This window comes from Alosa sapidissima, chromosome 13 (assembly GCF_018492685.1).
Source record: "Alosa sapidissima isolate fAloSap1 chromosome 13, fAloSap1.pri, whole genome shotgun sequence".
Classification (NCBI taxonomy): Eukaryota; Metazoa; Chordata; class Actinopteri; order Clupeiformes; family Clupeidae; genus Alosa; species Alosa sapidissima.
Genome location: NC_055969.1, coordinates 908646 through 926464, shown reverse-complemented (window position 1 = coordinate 926464; position 17819 = coordinate 908646). Strand labels below are relative to the sequence as shown.

Sequence of the window (17819 nt, the reverse complement as noted above, 5' to 3'; positions counted from 1 at the left end):
GTGTAACTAAACCAAAGTACTAGGCCTAAAGTTAAAGCATACAGATGGAACAGACAGTCATGCAAACACACACACACACTGTTATATAATTGTACAGTCTAAAATTACAGGTTAAATGGTTGCTCTGGGTAAGAAATTAATCAATCATTGACATGCCAGAGAGAAGTGTGTTTTAAGTAAAACTCCATGTATTTGTTTTAAAACATTGCAACTCAGTGCTACTAGATATGCATGTTAAATGAGCATACCTTGGATTCAAGTTGTTGTAAATCGCTGTTTTGAGCTCCTTAATCACAGAAGAGTCTTCTACAGTACATCTCATCTGAATCAAAAGCTGGGACTGCAGTGGTGCAACCATGGACATAGTTGGAGAAGCCTTTTCAGACATAGCTAGCGTGGCTGTCTTCATTGGCCCTAGATTTTTCACCACGTCCTCTGCTGTGGTTATGTCCGTCTCTGTCAAGGTGCAGATGTCACTTTCCTTTCTGCGCACGTCAGATGATAGCAGCGCTGCAGAGATGGCTGGTTGCTGTTCTAAGAACTGTTCCAGCATCTCTAGGGAGCTGTTCCATCGAGTAATGACATCCATCACGAGTGTATGTTGTGGCAACTGAAGAAGTATTTGCTTCTGTTCTAGCACTTGCTGTGAAAAAATGAGACAATTCGCCTTACTCGCCCCAGTAAACGCGTGACTGCTGTAGTTTTTAGATCTGCTTGTGAAGCCAAGTTGATAAGGTGCGCAAAACACCCCATGTGGAAATGGCCCATCAGCTATACAGCCCTGACAATGTTCACAGCATTATTTGTGACAATTGCAGGGTCTTTGTCAGATATTTCCCACTCTTGTATCGCTTTGGTTAGCAGATCAGCAAGATTGCTAGCGGTGTGGCTCATTTCAACAGCTCTCACAAATGCATTTTCTAGCTAAAACTCTGTGGTGCCTGGATAAGTGGTTTCGGAGATTTGTGGTATTGCCACTATATTTTACCTGAATTTGACACAGTTTGCAGATTGCATTTCTTTTATCCAGTTCCTCTCTATCTGCGTAACTTCTAAAACCGAAGTGTTTCCAAACGTCGGCCTTTAGGCCAGAAGGTGATTTTAATGGGGCAGCTTCAGCCATGCTTGGTTCGCTCTGCCTTAGGTTTCGGTTTCGCCGAAGTGCTTTTAACACCATCCAACCCCTCAGACTGAGAGACAAGCTCTTGCAGATGGGTGTGGACGCTCATCTGGGATCCTGGATCACAGGTTACCTTTACCTTACCTTTACATTACCTGACCGAGCGGCCACAGTTTGTGAGACTGAAGAACTGTCTCTCTGACACTGTGATCAGGAGCACTGGAGCTCCACAGGGAACTGTGCTCTCACCAGTCCTGTTTACCCTCTACACATCTGACTTCTGTTACAACACCGAGTCATGCCACATGCAGAAGTTCTCTGATGATACACTCCACAATTGCAGTATCAGGGACGAACAAGAGGAGGAGTACAGGAGCCTGGTGGAGGACTTTGAGCAATGGTGCAAACTCAACCACCTTCAACTCAACACTTCAAAGACCAAGGAGATGGTGGTGAATTTCCGCAGGTCAAAGCCCGCTCTGCTACCAGTCTCCATTGATGGGGTCAATGTGGAGGTGGTAAACACCTACAAGTATCTGGGCTTACAACTGGACAATAAACTGCACTGGTCAGTCAAGCACTCTACAAGAAAGGGCAGAGCAGGCTGTACTTGCTGAGGAGGCTGCGGTCCTTCAATGTCTGCAGTAAGCTCCTCAGGATGTTTTACCAGTCTGTTGTTGCCAGCGTCCTCTTCTATGCTGTGGTAGGCTGGGGAGGAAGCACAAAGAAGCACAGTTTTAAATAGGCTGGTAAGGAAAGCTGGCTCTGTCGTGGGAGCCGAACTGGAGTGCATCACTTCAACTTCAGACAAAAGGACCCTGAACAAACTGATCAGCATAGTGGACAATGAATGTCATCCACTCCATAGCACTATTGTTAAGCAGAAGAGCCTTATCAGCTGGAGACTTTGCTCAATGTCATGCACAACTGAGACTGAGGAAGTCATTTGTCCCCAGGGCCATTGAACTGTTCAACGCTTCACTTAAGGGTAGAGGAGAGATAGACTTCTCTGCATAGTCTGTTTACATGCTATATTAACGTTTTTCATGTGACGTATTCTAGGTTCTATAGCATTGTTTACATCCACCTGGTAGGCAAGGGACAAGTTGAACCCATTGAACATTGTTGTCTGCAGCTGCCTCTCAGTAGGCTACATCTCTGTATTTCAGCAATGTCAACATTTCAGGCATCAATAAAGGTGATGATGAAACGTTATCCCATTGTTCAATATTTGCTAGCCTGTCACAGGAATGTTATTTCGCTAAAATCGCCCTGATTTGGTGCATTGATCTGTATCGATAACGTTATGGGAGAACCTGCATGTAGCCTATGGTAGCCTAACTTTTTTTTCTCTGTTCAAAACTCGGTTTACACGAAGATGATAGACTTTCTTAGAAGCTGTGAAATTTGGCCAGAAAAGAACATGTCTTCCCTCTGAAAGTTGACACAAAATCAAACAATATTTGATAATTTAACTTGAACTGAACAGCGACAGGTTTTGGTAGGCAGTAGACTCAGCAGACGTTAAAACGGTAGCCTACATAGCCATGCAGCGTCAGTCAGCATCATGTAGCATTATGACGTTAAAGTCATGAATCCTGTAACATATTATAACATATAACAGTGATGACTCATTCAAAGACGATCTGCATGGATATATAACCACCCAGAAAAACTCAGAATGTGAGGTGATAAAGTTCATTAATTGTATGAAACCTTTTTACTATAATAAAGCTTTATTTGTATAGTAATAATAAAGCTTTATTTGTATAGCACCTTTCATACACAGAATGCAGCTCAAAGTGCTTTACATTTGAAGCATGTAACACAATAGTAGTCAGTCAGTCATTATCAATCACTTTTCTTTGCTGTTTATGATATGCTCAGCAACATATCAAAAATATAGAAAATGACATCATAAGACTGGCAGCCTTAACCCTCTTACCCCCCACAAGCACGCCATATGGCAACTGTGGCAAGGAAAAACTCCCATATTCCAGGAAGAAACCTTGAGCAGAACCTGACTTAATAGGGGGAGCCCATCTGCTTCTGGCTGGCTGCGCCCTCCAATAGTAGCAGATGTAGAATAATCTGAAAATGTAGTCTACAGGATAAGATGAGTTAACTAAAAGCTTTCCTGTACAGGTATGTTTTCAGATCTTTTTTAAAAATATTTACTGAACTCGCCTGCTTGATGTACAGAGGCAGGGTGTTCCATAGTTTGGGGGCATAATGGATACACGCAGCTTCTCCACTTTGTTTGTGGAGCACTTTGGGTACGATTAAAAGATTAGAATTGGATGATCTAAGTTTCCTTTGTGGTTGATAAGATATTAAAAGCTCAGAGATATATGAAGGTGCTATGCCATTCAGAGCTTTGTAAGTAATTAACATAACCTTAAAATCAATTCTATAGGAAATAGGGAGCCAGTGCAGTTCAGCCAACACAGGGGTGATGTGTTCTCTCTTCTTAGTCTTAGTTAAAAGTCTAGCCGCAGAGTTCTGTATGAGTGCCAATTTCTTTAGATGTTTTTTGGGAAGACCAGTGAAAAGTGCATTGCAGTAGTCTAACCTGCTAGTGATAAAGGCGTGAATTAGTTTTTCTGCATCTTGTTGAGTTAAAAAGGGCCGCACTTTGGCAATGTTTCTCAAGTGGAAATAGGCTGTCTGAGTAACTTTACTGATATGGGGCTTAAAACTTAACTCTGCATCTAAGATGACACCGAGGCTTGTTACTTTTGGTTTGACCTGGTGTGCCAAGTTCCCCAGATTACTAAGAATAATATCTCGCTTTAGTTTTGGTCCAACCAGAAGTACCTCTGTTTTGTCATCATTTAGTTTCAAAAAGTTTTTGCTCATCCACTGATTAATGGAGGTTAGGCATGCAGTGAGGGAGCAAAGGCCATCTGGGTTAGTTGGCTCAACAGAAAGATACAATTGGGTATCATCTGCGTAGCTGTGGAAGTTTACATTATGTTGACTTATGACGTTTCCCAATGGAAGCATATATAGAGAAAATAGCAGGGGACCAAGGCAGCTCCCCTGGGCCACACCAAAAGGCAAGTCATGTTTTTCAGATACATGATCTCCTAGACTGATATAAAAATCTCTGCCAGTAATGTAGGTTTGAAACCAGTTTAGAGCATTATCAGAGAGACCCACCCACTTCGCAAGGCGGTGAATTAGGATGCTATGATCAATGGTGTCAAATGCCGCACTCAAATCCAGAAGAATAAGGATTGAGACTTTGTTTGAGTCGGTAGCTAGTCTGAGATCATTGACTATTTTTACTAGAGCCGTTTCTGTGCTGTGATTTGATCTAAAACCTGATTGGAATTTTTCAAGGATACTGTTTTCGTTGAGGAAGGTATTTAACTGATTACAAACAACTTTTTCAAGTACTTTGCTCAAAAACGATAGATTTGATATAGGCCTGTAGTTGCTCAGATTGGTATGGTCAAGATTTGACTTTTTAAGTAAAGGTTTCACAACAGCGGTTTTAAAAGCAGTTGGAAATATACCTGTTTCTAATGAGGTATTTATTACCTTGAGAAAAAAGGGAGCTAAGCCATCATATACTTTTTTGAGGAATGTAGTAGGGATTGGATCTAAAACACATGTTGAGGAGCCGGTTTGAGTTATAATTTTACCAAGCTCAGATTGAGTAATAGTGCTAAAGGACCTTAATTTTGGGGGGCTGTTTTTGGGTGTACTATCAAACATATTACTAGTTCATTGCAGCATCGGCTATATTAGGCTGTTATGCTAGCTCAGCCTTTAAATATGCTGTTATTTTATTCATGTGGACTTGATTAAACGGGTAAAGATAATTCATAAACTGCTTATTTCTTACATGACTGAAGCAGTAGCCTAGGTTCAACAGTGGTGTTTGAGGTTGCTGTGTTAAGTTGTTGTGTGTGATCGCTAAACAATTCATAGGATCAAATCAGTTTATTTTGACAGACGGGAGTTAGCCTAACTGACCTGTAGGCTATAGCACATAAGCCTATTCTGTTTTCATTTATTAACATTTGTTGTGATTATATAATCAAATGACACTCATGATAACGTGAAATAGAAGGACAGGAGATAGGTGATTGATGTCCACAAGCACGAATTTCACGAGACAAATTAGAACAAACTGTAAAAAAAAAATCTTGCCATGTTTAAAATGTTGCACTTTTTCCCTTCATAGCCTATCTCTGGCAATTCATTTTTGGATGACTGTAGATAGTTGTATTTTAGCCTACGTCTTCGTAGACAGTAGGCTACACCATTAGGCCATCTTGAGAATAAAAGACTTCACAGCTGCTAACGATCATTCTCCACAACCACGAGGATAGGTAGGCGAAACAGTCGTTTGTCGCCTTTTTGCTTCTTATTGTAAAACCAACTGTTAGGGCATACACAAGTGGTCGGCATCCCGGTCAATATTTGATATTAAAATTTCAATTTTGAAGCTATTTGTAACTATGTGTCGCCTATGCAACCCGACTGCTGTAGGTTTGCCTACCACTCTCTGCAGTGCCTTGCCTACCATTCTTGCCTACCACTCTAGTTGTAAACAAACGGTCACATGACATTATGACGTAGGTGCAAAACCTTAATTAGCACATTTTCACAACCCCTCCCTCCCCCTGCATAGTCTGTTTACATTCTATATTAGCAGATTTGCACAACCCCTCCCTCCCTCCTGGACTGTACTTGATGCTTAATAACGGTAACGCTTTAGAATAACATGTGCTTATTAGGTATTAACAGTGCATAATAAGCAGTTAACAATTCATTAGTTAACTGTTGTTATCCTTTAATAACATTAACTAACTGTTAACATGCAGCTTGTAAGTGTTAATAAGCAGCCTTTTAATGTGTGTTAAGGTGTTTAATTTCCATAATCTTTGTTCAGTGAACGCATAAAACAGTTTGTCAGCAGTCTAAAGATATGCCAGCTTTGTATATAGTTTGGTTACCTAGCAATCAAATGCTTAAAGACGATAAGTGGGTGCGTTCAAAGCTCTGGTTCAAAGTTGCAAACATAGGCGAACGTTCGTGATCGATCTGAAACATGTTTCAGTTTGCCTTGAACAGAGGCGAACATTCGTGGTCTGTTGCTGCATTAATTAAACACCACTTTTCCATCAGAAACATATTTGTAAAAAGCATAGTATAATATAGAACATCGGAAGTAACATCAACAAGTAGCGATGCACTCTCTGACGCAGGAGACCGGGGTTCAATTCCTGCTCACTGCAGCAACTTTGAATTTCTCACAGCTAAATCAAGCTAGATAGATAGATACAGTATATAGTGAGATAGAAGGTTGGGCTTGTGGAACTATAGGCTACATGGTCCTCACTTTAGATTGGGGGGGGCTGCAAAATTTACTACAAATAGGTAAGAAAGGTCTTATAAGCGTATTAGTTATCCACCTCTTTGTCTTATACACCATTAACAATCATTAACAAGCTGCTTGTTAACACTTACAGCTGTTAACAAATATGCTTGTAAGTAACTTAAAAGACTGCGTATTAACACTTACAAGCTGCATGTTAACAGTTAGTTAATGTTATTAAAGGATAACAACAGTTAACTAACTATGCACTGTTAATACCTAATAAGCACATGTTATTCTAAAGTGTTACCTTAATACATTATACTCAATACTTGACCAATGGCTGTAACCCTTTTACCTCAACCTATTCTTGCACTGACATAGTTTTGTTATATTATCTTGTCTACATTATACAGTATTCTCTTATATGTCCATATTACTATCCCCACCCTTTCAACTGTATATTGCATCTTGCTTGTGTCTGTTGAGGGGTCCACGACCATGGCACCCTGGACAGGGACAACAAGGAAGCGATCAACCTCAGCTGCACTCTGAATTACAGGATCAGTCCCTGCCCTGTCATGCTTGATCATCCTTAAGCATCCTTACGCACACTACAGTGGGCATCGCTTTCAAATGGCCACTTTAGTCGCTCTGCCTGCCGCCCCGTCTGAAAAAGCTTGATTTACCTCGATTTAGGCTACTTGGGTATGGCTTAAGGCTTGACTACACGGTGGTAACGGAAATCGAAATTTGCTGTCTACATTATTGTCAGTGTTGTGTTAACGCAACTACGCAAATCAAAACAGTGGTGTGATAATTGAGCCAGTAGAGGCTACGCTATACAGTAGAGGCTTAGACAACTATGACCCACGTTTTGGTTTTGTAAATTAATTTGCCCTACTTCTTGACTGCAATGTAGTCAATTGACAGCTTGACATGTCATTTTTATTTTTCTGTACAATAAACAAATACATCTGCTTTATGCCGCAGAATTACATTCATATTTGGAACTTACATAGTCCAATGCATCGTTACACTACGTTAGTGTTTCCCAAAACCATAGTAGCAACAAACATTCGCAACCACTATCGTAAAGTTGTGTAGTTACAACTACACCTCTCGACCTGTGATAGAATGCTAGTAGAAGCATAGTTCCAGGGATGTTCATGTCAAAGACGTCACTGACGCCAGTTATTTGTTTGCAAATTAATAATTATAAATATATTTAGGTTTCTAATTGATATTTACACTTCTAACCACCATACATCCATATTTTAAAATGTCCAAGGCAGACAATACATAAATTAAAAGTCAATTTGCAGCCATGTGCACGTAAGTAAAAGTCACACACCTGCAGATAATAATAAGGTGGTGCGCACTTTTTGACGAGTCAGCTGAGAATATGTAGCCTTTGATTTTCATGGAGGGGGGGGTCCTTGTTAGTTTACTCAAACCAAGCCAAGAAGGCTGATTCTGATTTTGATAATATGATCTGCACAAAAGATAAACTTAGGTAAACAACAATGTCAATATTGTTGTCAAAATCTTAACCTAGATTCGAACTCTTGGACAGGGGACTGGCAACTGCTGTGCAACGGCGGCTGTCATCTGCCGGCCTTAACGCAATGCGCCACAGAAGTATGTGCAGGTGCCCGTTCACGTGCTACTAAACGTCATTAACCACCTTAGTCCAGACTACTGAAGTTTGGAAACTATCATGGTCCAAACTTACAGTACTATGTAAGTACGACAGTTTTGGGAAACAGTCGTAAACGTACATGTTGGTTAGTTGAACGATGCATCCTGTTAGTAAAAAGCTAACCTCCATTGCAGGCTTGCCCAAAAAAAGGCCTGTGGTTTGCGCAGCCTACAATAAGTAGGTCTTAGTGAGTTAGGAGTCCTCTAGACTTCTTTTCAGCTGTCTCAGAGGTGGAAAGTTGCGTTCGTTGGGGGCAGGGCCGGATTAACAATTCATAGACCCTTGGGAACAAATGTCTGATGGCCCCCCCTGCCCCCCAGCCAATGTGAATCGGGCGGTCAGTTAATAGGCCTATCGTGAAGATTTGTATTGCCATTTAAGGCACGAGCGCATCTGTGAGGCCAAGCCTCACCAAGTAGCCCGTTTGTTTACAACTAACATTACATTTAATTAAACTGCTTATAGGCTATGCCGAAATAGTTTCAACATTTTGAATATCAGGGTGAATTAGGAAATGCCTTATGGCTGAAAGCTGCTTGGGATCCCCCCCTGTCAAGCAATAACCATACAAAAAGTTAAAAACAGATGACATGATGCGCGTCACTGACATAATGCGCAAATAATATAGCCTAGATATTCCAATATATTCGAATACATGTGTTTATTTTAGAGGGGATATTCGAACGTCATTTTTGAGCAATTTTGACAGCCCTAGTCCACTGTAGGCTACGCCAATCGTCTATTAACACCTTCCACCTAACCCCGGTGAGTGGGGCTCGCTATAATGCGTGTGAAATAGCACCATTGAGTAGCCTATGCGAAATAGCCTTAAAATCGTTCCGGTGTTGTGTGCCTTCTGGTTTCTCCATCTACTGGTTTCCTTGCGCGTGCATGCGCTGCAGCAGTTGTCAGACATTCACAAACAAGTTGTTTTAGGCGGTTTGAAGTCGCTTTTCATACGCCATGAGCGCTCGGCTGCATTACAGCCACTCGGACAAAAGACATGTAAAAAATATATGTTTTGAAAACTAGCATTAAACTGGATTCGATCCCGCAAAAGCAACACACGCGTGACTCTCTCCATCCTGATTCCCTACTCTTTGAGCCAACTAATATGTTACGCGAATCAATTAACTATTGTAGGCTAACATTAATTAATAATGTATGCAACACCCAGGTAACATGTTGTCCAGGCTATCTGAAACAAGGGGTTGCCTCTCATCTACAACAACTGGTTACCTTGGGCTGCTACAGTCGTCAGTGCACTGTGCACAGTAGGCCTATGCTACTCTTTGTGGTTGATCAACTAAAAATAAAAGATGTATTTGGTGATGACGTTATTGTAGGCCTAGTAGACCTAAATTCTGAGAAATTAAATGGTACGAGAAACGATCTACATAGCGCACCAGACCGCGATGTCTTCAAGGGTTGAATGAAGGGAGTTTGCAAAAATGAGTGTATTTTTTTAATAGTAAATTAAAAGTCAATAAACATTCTTAATTTTCGAATGTCTTTGTCAGGGAACATCTAACTTTTAAAAAACCATAGGCCTGGTAGTTGCTCAGACAAGGAGTTATAAGATAAAGGCAATACCATTTGTGTCACCTAATGCAGTTCAGTGAATTAGCAAGATACCATCAGAAGCCAACAATCATAAAAAGCACCTGTGCGCGCGCGCACTCTCTCCCCTGCGCATGAAGCTGTCTGCGTGTTGTAGGCTAGATTTGCGGGAGTTCTTTCTATCTGCTTTACTTTTGTGAGTTGCGACCACCTAGGCTATGTTATAGACGTTCTATGAGGTACCAGTGTTTAGCTGTGTCACAAAACGATAAGCTTTGTCAGACTACTTTTAAAATGATATTCAGGGCTATATACATTTTAAACATTCGGGGCTGAAGACCCGACAAAGACTCGCGTTAATTCTTCAGGTGGGAAGTGTCAGGAATTTTCATACGAGAGACGCTCTCATTGGTATATGGAGTAGGGAATTGACAGCAACATTATGAGAGATGCTGAATTTAACATAAACTGCAATGTTTGATTTTAAATTAATGTAAATTTAGCCGGGACTGTAAGCTGGCACACGTGGGTGCTCGATGTTTTCAGTGGGTGCCCGAGAGACGGAGCACCCACGGTATCGGCGCCTATGACAAGCGTATCTCGCGGTTGCATCCATTACAAACAAACATGCAATGTGAACGTCTGGGATTGGGGAGAGCACTAAATGCTCTTCTGAATAAGCACGTCAAGCCTTTAAATGAAAAACACTCTTTAATAATCAAAATAAACGCTAATGAAGTAAACTTGTGACCATCAAAAATCGTTTATCGCCTGTAACTCTGTGATAACAGGACGTAACAGGAAGGCATTTGGCTGAGCAACGGAGGTTAATATGCTCTATATTTTGTCCAAATGATGTCTGTCTATCATCGTTGCACTCGGAGAAAACCAGAATGTTTAATTTGTCCTGCGTTTCTTCTACGGCTGCAAACGGGATTCACTCGCCGTTAACCAAATATTTCTTTATTAGGGCAGGGCAGGCATATTTCTGGCTATTAAATTATATCTAAACCAGTCTGCTAAAGTCTGTAGTGAAGTCTGTGTAGGGTTTTCCAGCTCCATTTCTTTTTACGAGACACCCTGCTCACTTGAGACCTCTGCCGGTTGTTGCAGCGTCGTTGCAGCGTCACTGGAAAAATACAAATTAAAGTCGCGTGATGCCGCGTGAAGCACTGCCCACTGTATGTTGATACTTGATATTTGATTTAGTTTTTAAAGTATATTTAGTACTTTTTCTGCTGTAAGTGCATGTTGTGTGTAAAGTCTATTTGCTACTGAGTCCTTGAATTTCCCCTTGGGGATTAATAAAGTATCTATCTATCTATCTATCTATCTATCTAAGTGACTAGTTAAAAGCAGGGATGAATTAGTGAACAGGCCTACCAGGCCCAGGGTCCTAGGTGCTCTGGTGCTCTACACAAAGATGCTACTGTAATATAGGTTTGTATTGGGTTTGTTCATCTCAGGTCTGAATGATGTCCATTTATATCCACAAAAATCACTAGAATCTATCATCTAAGGGACTATTTATCAAAATCTTCTCCCAGGGGAGCACACCCCTGGATCCTGCTTGACAATTCTATTAATCAGGGCATATATCTTGGCTTAGGGGCCCGCTTACCTCCCAGGGAAAAAAGTTTAGGCTCAGGATTTTTTTTCTACTATCACACCTGTTACTATGTCTCAATTAAATTTAATCTAAAATGCCCCCCCTCCCCTTCCTCTGCCTTTGGTGCTTCCCTACCTTCTTGCCATAATGTATATCCTTAGCAATGTATAGATGCATCATATTGGGTCTTGCAATGTCCACAAGAAATAGAATATTCATGTTTTATCCAATATACATTGTGCAGATGTATAGTCCATCTTATACACACCTATTGAATCAACAAAAAAATGCAAAAATGGAGACTTCAAAAGATAATTCTGACTCTTTCCGATACATATTCATGATTCAGTGCTAGGACACATCATCAGTGATGTTCCCTGAGGTCTTTGGGTGTTTCAGGTTTTTCAAACATCATACACCCTCACTCATGCGACCCGACCAGGGCTGATCAAACCCTGGCCTGTGCCCTAGCAGCAACCTCTTAGCACCAGTCTCACTAGCAGTCTCTCTCCCATTAAGCCGAGTGCGGTGTATGCCTTGCATAGTGACTGGCCTGCAAAGCCTCGACAACCGATCTCCACGGGCCAACACTTGGCTCTCCAGCTTCTGCTCTGGCAACTGGCCTTCAGCTCCTCATACTTCTCCCTCTTCCGTTTATCCGTTCCTCCCATGGTATGGTGAGCTTGAGCATGAGGACCTGCTTTGATGAGTCAGACCACAGAACGATGTCTGGCCGCAACCTCGTCTGTCTGATATGGGATGGGAAGCACAGCTGTTTGCCTAGGTCTGCCTCCATCCTCCAGTCCTGTGCGGTGAAGAGCAGCCCCATCAGCTTCTGATATTGTTTTGCTTTTTCCCCCTCTTTGACAAAGTGGACGGTGTTCCTGACTGCCCCCGTCTTCCGGCAGATGCTGATGTCGCTGCAGATTGCCTCAGCAATCAGCCGGAGGACCTGGTTATGCCGCCACCGATAGCGGCCATCGGCGAAGGCTCTTGGGCAGCAGCTCAGGATGTGTTCCAGGATGCCAGTTTTCCCACAGAGGGGGCTGGCTGGTCATTCTGTGAGGCCCCAGCGGTGCAAATTGGATGGACTAGGAAGGATGTCATAAACAGCTTGGATGAGGAACTTAATGCTGTGTGGATGCATCTTCCAGAGATCATTCCATGTGACCTTGCGCTCCATCACTTGCTCCCATTTGGTCCAGGCACCTTGTTGTCTCATCGCTACTGCTCTCCCCGTCCTCTCATCTTCCACTGCTGCTTTGATCTCCTCTTGGATCAACTGTCTTTGCTCATTTCCTTGTGCTTTGTGAAATCTGGGAACTTCCAGGCTTCCAAGGCCAGCTCTTTCCCTGGCGATAGCTCCCACCAGCACTTTGTGGCGCAACCGCACTTCTCTTACTCGCAAGACTTTGAACTCCTCCTCAATGGATTTGAGGGGGAGCCTCAGTTTGCAGCTGTTCCCATACAGAGCAGTGCTGTTGATGTTTCTCGGTAGTCCCAGCCATCTTCTCAGGAACCGGCTGACTACCCTCTCCAATTCAGTGACCGTAGAAATTGGGAATTCATAGAGCAGCAGTGGCCAGAGGATCCTTGGTACTATGCCGTGTTGGTATATCCATGCTTTGAACCGCCCTGGGAGGCCAGTCCTGTCAACCTCTTTCAACTATTGCTCACACTCCCTACAGGTGTTTCTGATTGCTGCCTTGTCCCTGAGTGTGGCATCAAATGTTTTCCCAAGGCTTTTGATGGGGTGTTCTGTGATGGTGGGAATTTGGATGTCCTCTATTGATTTCTCGATAACTCTTCCCTTCTTCAGCACAACAGATCTTGATTTTGCTGGCTTGAAAGACATCCTGGCCCACTTCATCAGACTCTCAAGCCCCTTCAGAATCCACCTAGGACCAGGCATTGATTCTGTTGTAACCGTCAGGTCGTCCATGAAGGCTTGTGGATCCCAGATCTTTTGGGCACCAGCCGATTTAACCAACATGTTCTTTGCCAGGGCAAACAGGATGACTGAAATGGTGCAGCCTGTAATGATGCCAACTTCAAACCTGCACCAGTCCGATGTTATCGGTCCTGTTCTGACTCTGAAATGGAATCCGTTGTAATAAGTCTTCTGATACTATATGGAACATAATGCTTCTGCAGTTGTCAATTTCTGCAGTCTCATTTCCACATCACCCTTGGCTATTGATTACAACATCAGGTCCACATCCTCATCAAATCCCTGTCATTGTGCTGTCTGGCTGGCCTTAGGCCATCTGATCCGCACTGTCTGTGATGGTATTCAAGGTGGCACAGTTTGCTGCATATGGAGGCTCTGTGTACTGTGGGGTGCTTCCTGACCCTGCTCCTCTTGTCTCACCAGATTGGGAATCTGCGCATTGTGGTGCTCTCTGCTGCTCTTGCATTGACTGGTGAATTTTCAGACCTCTCAGACCTACACATTTTGCCACAGATGCACTGAATACTCGTTGTCGATACTGCATTGTCCTGGGTCGTGAGCCTTGTGTCCCCCAGGGAAGCCACACCCCCCCCCCCCCCCCCCCCCCTCGGGCTTCCCTGGGGCTATCTTTCCATGTTGTGATCCGTTTAACGCTATATCCGTTTAACGATTAAACGCTTTAAAGTTAATGGTATTGATATTTGCGAAGATCTAACTTTCTTAATGATAGCTTGGGTTCAGCTGACGCAACCATCTAACAGCCATTATCTAGAACCATACAATGATACAATTATTTATCATTAAGAAAGTTAGATCTTCGCAAATATCAATACCATTAATTTTAAAGGGATGATAGAAACCGAACCGAACAGTTCGGTATGTAAAATAGATAGATGATAGATAGATAGATAGATAGATAGATAGATACTTTATTGATCCCCAGGGGAAATTCAAGGTCTCAGCAGCATACAGACAACACATACACATTCTTTAACAGCAGAAAAAGTAATTCAAGTATATAATATAAAAACACAACTAAGCAATAAGGACAGTAGAAGATAAAGAATATACTAAATATACTAAAATACTAATTATACTAACTAACACTTAATTAATAGTTTTAAACATGTTACATATGCTGGTGGTGAGGTGTTTCGATTTCCAGCGCTAGTAGGCATTTTAACAGCAACTAAAAAAATATATTAAAGAAATATATATATATACAGTTAGGCTCATAAGTTTTTGAACCCATGCTAAAGTTGACTAAAAAGAGGAATATAAAATCATCTTTTGGAAATTGATCTTAATGCCTTGTTCCCTTGGTTCCCTCCCGGATGAGCGGGCTTTACAGATGTAAACAAATCCATGTGGGACTGCTTGGTTCAGGTGGAAGATAGATAGATAGATAGATAGATAGATAGATAGATAGATAGATAGATAGATAGATAGATAGATAGATACTTTATTGATCCCCAGGGGAAATTCAAGGAAGAAATCATTGCTCTGCTGCCATGTTTCCACGAGGCATAGAAAGTCTAGTTTATGGTCCACAATGAAGTTGCTGACGAGAGAAGCTTTGTTGGTGAGGGATCTTATGTTGAACAATCCAGTTTTCAGTTGGTTTGACTGACTGTGCACATCCGATCTGGGATCTTGTCGATCAGGCTTCAAATGAACGCGATCAACAGTCCAGAGACAGGGTATTATTTTGCCATCCTTGCAAGCCATGCAGATTTTGTTGCAACGAGATCCTTGGTGGACATACTTTGGATGTCGGAGAATGTTGCATTGACACAGAAGCTCCGCAGAAGGTGCATAGTTCCCCCATAGCCTGTAAAGTTAACTTATTAAATATTTCCTCATCCTTACTCCAGCAGATGAGGCAGATGCATGAATTTGTTGTGGGTAAGTAGGCCTAGTCCTAGAGGGCTTATGGCTTAGGCTAGGCTACTGCGGTGAAGTTTACTTGCATCCTCCGGTCAAAGACGCAGGTCAGGCATGTCAGACGTCAACCCCATATTAAAACAAGCACGGTGGAGAGAGGATAAAATGTGTAGCTATATATAACTATTGAACTTTGTTAATGAACTGAGTATGAAAATCAAATAAAATGATCAATATATTTGTGAGAAAAAGTAAAATTACAGTGGGTACTAGGTAAAAATGGACACTTCATTCACGAAAAATGTGATTCACGCAGCTGCGTGAAATATAAGTACAACTGCAGCTGCTTGGGGGCAGCATAAGTTCGCTGTGGCGTTCCCCGGTCGAACCGGACGGAGCGTTCGACAGCAAGGGCTTTGATTGGCCGAGTTTTCAGTGTGTTGTTTGTCAGTGTTTTTAGCAGCCCCTGCAACATGCTAGTCCACTGTAGCCTATAAGCTTTGTACATAATGTCAAACATAGTTTTGGATTCAGTGGTAGGATTTCTTGATTGTACAGTGCCTGTCTCTCAGTAATGTTTTAAAATGAGAGCTTCGTCAGCTGGCAGTAGGCTACTTTGTCGGCAGTCATGAGAAGTTCGCTTGCTAACAGAACTAGTGTTGCACGGTGTATCGATACTAAAAAGGTATCACGATGCCTTCACGCAAAAAAACGATACGATTTCCGATGTTTTTAGAATCGATACTTTATTAAAATTAACGTTCTGTGTCTGCGTGAACTGCTGCTCTCACTGCTCCTTGCACGCATCTAGGCAAGTGGGCGTGTCAAGCAGGCAGCTCTGAGTGAGTGAGTGCGCAGCCAACGTCAACATACAGTAGTTCTTTGCCGACCGTCCTCGGCCTTGTGGATAAAACAAAAGGTGAAAAGTGAAATCTGCAACTATTTCGGATACATCGCGAATAGTGAAGGCAAGCCATCAGGTACACAGAGGCCCGTTTGTGAAATATGTTTCAAAGTCATTTAAAAGCAGTAGGCTACGCATGGAACTTGGCTAAACACCTCGCAGACATATCCCAACATTTTTGTTCAAAGAACGACAGGTTAACGAATATGCTATAGAAAACACGACTGCATGGTTAGTGCCAAGTTCTTCTCTTCTGTTTTAGTCTAGCCTAAGTGAAACGAGTATGGTACTCTGGGATAAAGCGAACCTTCCTTCATCAATGAATTTTGACGAGACATAACGAGCTGTAATCATTTTGACGAGACATAACTAGCTGTAATCATAGGGTGCTAACGTGATGAAATCGCAATGTTCACGCCAGAATAACATTACCATAACTTGTAAACAATCTATTTCATGTTCGGTCAGTACTACTGGTAATATTTGTCATGGCATGTAGACTGCAATTTGTTCAATAAGTATTGCCCAGATGTAGGATAGGCTACCCGAAATGCGCTAATTAAAGCCCACAGCATATAATACCACCAAAGCGTGTTGAGTCCTAATAATAATAGCGGCTTATTGTTACGTGGTAGCAAATCATGTTATCAAAGAAATAGACGTAGGAATGCACACAGACATATTGCAACAGGTAATGTTGTAGGCCTATCTCACGAAGACCTGAGTGGTTGGAACGTCGTACTTGTACACTGGGCGCAAAGAAGACTATTCTCACATTTTTCCCTTTGCAACTGTCAAAGAAATCCCATGAACACGGGATGGCCTAGGAAAGCCTATACTGTACATCAGATGGCCTAAAGATTAGGCCCCTCTGCATAGCATTCAATGATTTGCATGCAGTAATTTCAACACTGACCTTGATCTAGCCTAGTTTGGCTATTTAAAGCTACTTTATTGGCAAAACACAACACAATGTAAATGAGCTATAACAAAAAATAAAGGACTTAATCACACAAAGTAGGCCTACTATTTTACTGACTATAAAAATAATTATGTAGGAAGTTTAGAACCCAGAATTGACCTGCACACTACAAAAGTGCACCGAATTCAACACAAATGACTCAATACACTTGGAGGAGGTATGAGTCCTTTCTTTTCCAGATATCTTAGGATTTCGCCGTAGTATCGTTTCAGTATCGAGCATCGTGATATTTATGGTATCGTATCGAAGTCATAATTTTGGTATCGTGACAACACTAAACAGAACATAAATATGCTGCCCAGAAACCTCGTGAATAGTAATATTTTTTTTTTACTACACTAACGAGGTTGAAATATATAGCCTTTCCTACAGCATCTCCTTAACAGTAATGTTAACAAAATGACAGCATTTATATGACAAAGGAAAACGAATTCGGTCACTCAAGGCTGTGCCACAGCAACCAATGTACAGTCCTACCCAATAGGCCTACTCAAAGCAGCTAGCGTTCTCTGACAGTCGAGTGGGTTAATGCACGTATTTCCAGAACAGGTCTGCAGTCCTGAGTTTGAATCCAGGCTGGAGTAATGATGCGACGTTTTTCTTTAGAAATCTTTTTATTGAATCGAAGTTGTAGCCTACTACAGACAGTCGATTAGGTGTTCTGAAGTAGCCTAGGCTTAGACTGGGTGTATGTTACTTTGAAACTTCTGCGGGGTAACGGGAGCATTTGTTTTTAAAACATAACTTGCATCTTTCCATTCCAACCATTATTAGG

At 41.9% G+C, this 17819-nt stretch overlaps 1 protein-coding gene across 1 annotated transcript in view; it reads left to right on the top strand.

Moving 5' to 3' along the window:
* The window catches only part of aggf1 (angiogenic factor with G patch and FHA domains 1), a 136851-nt gene that overhangs the window by 118109 nt on the left and 923 nt on the right, over positions 1-17819 (top strand). The window lies entirely within an intron of this gene.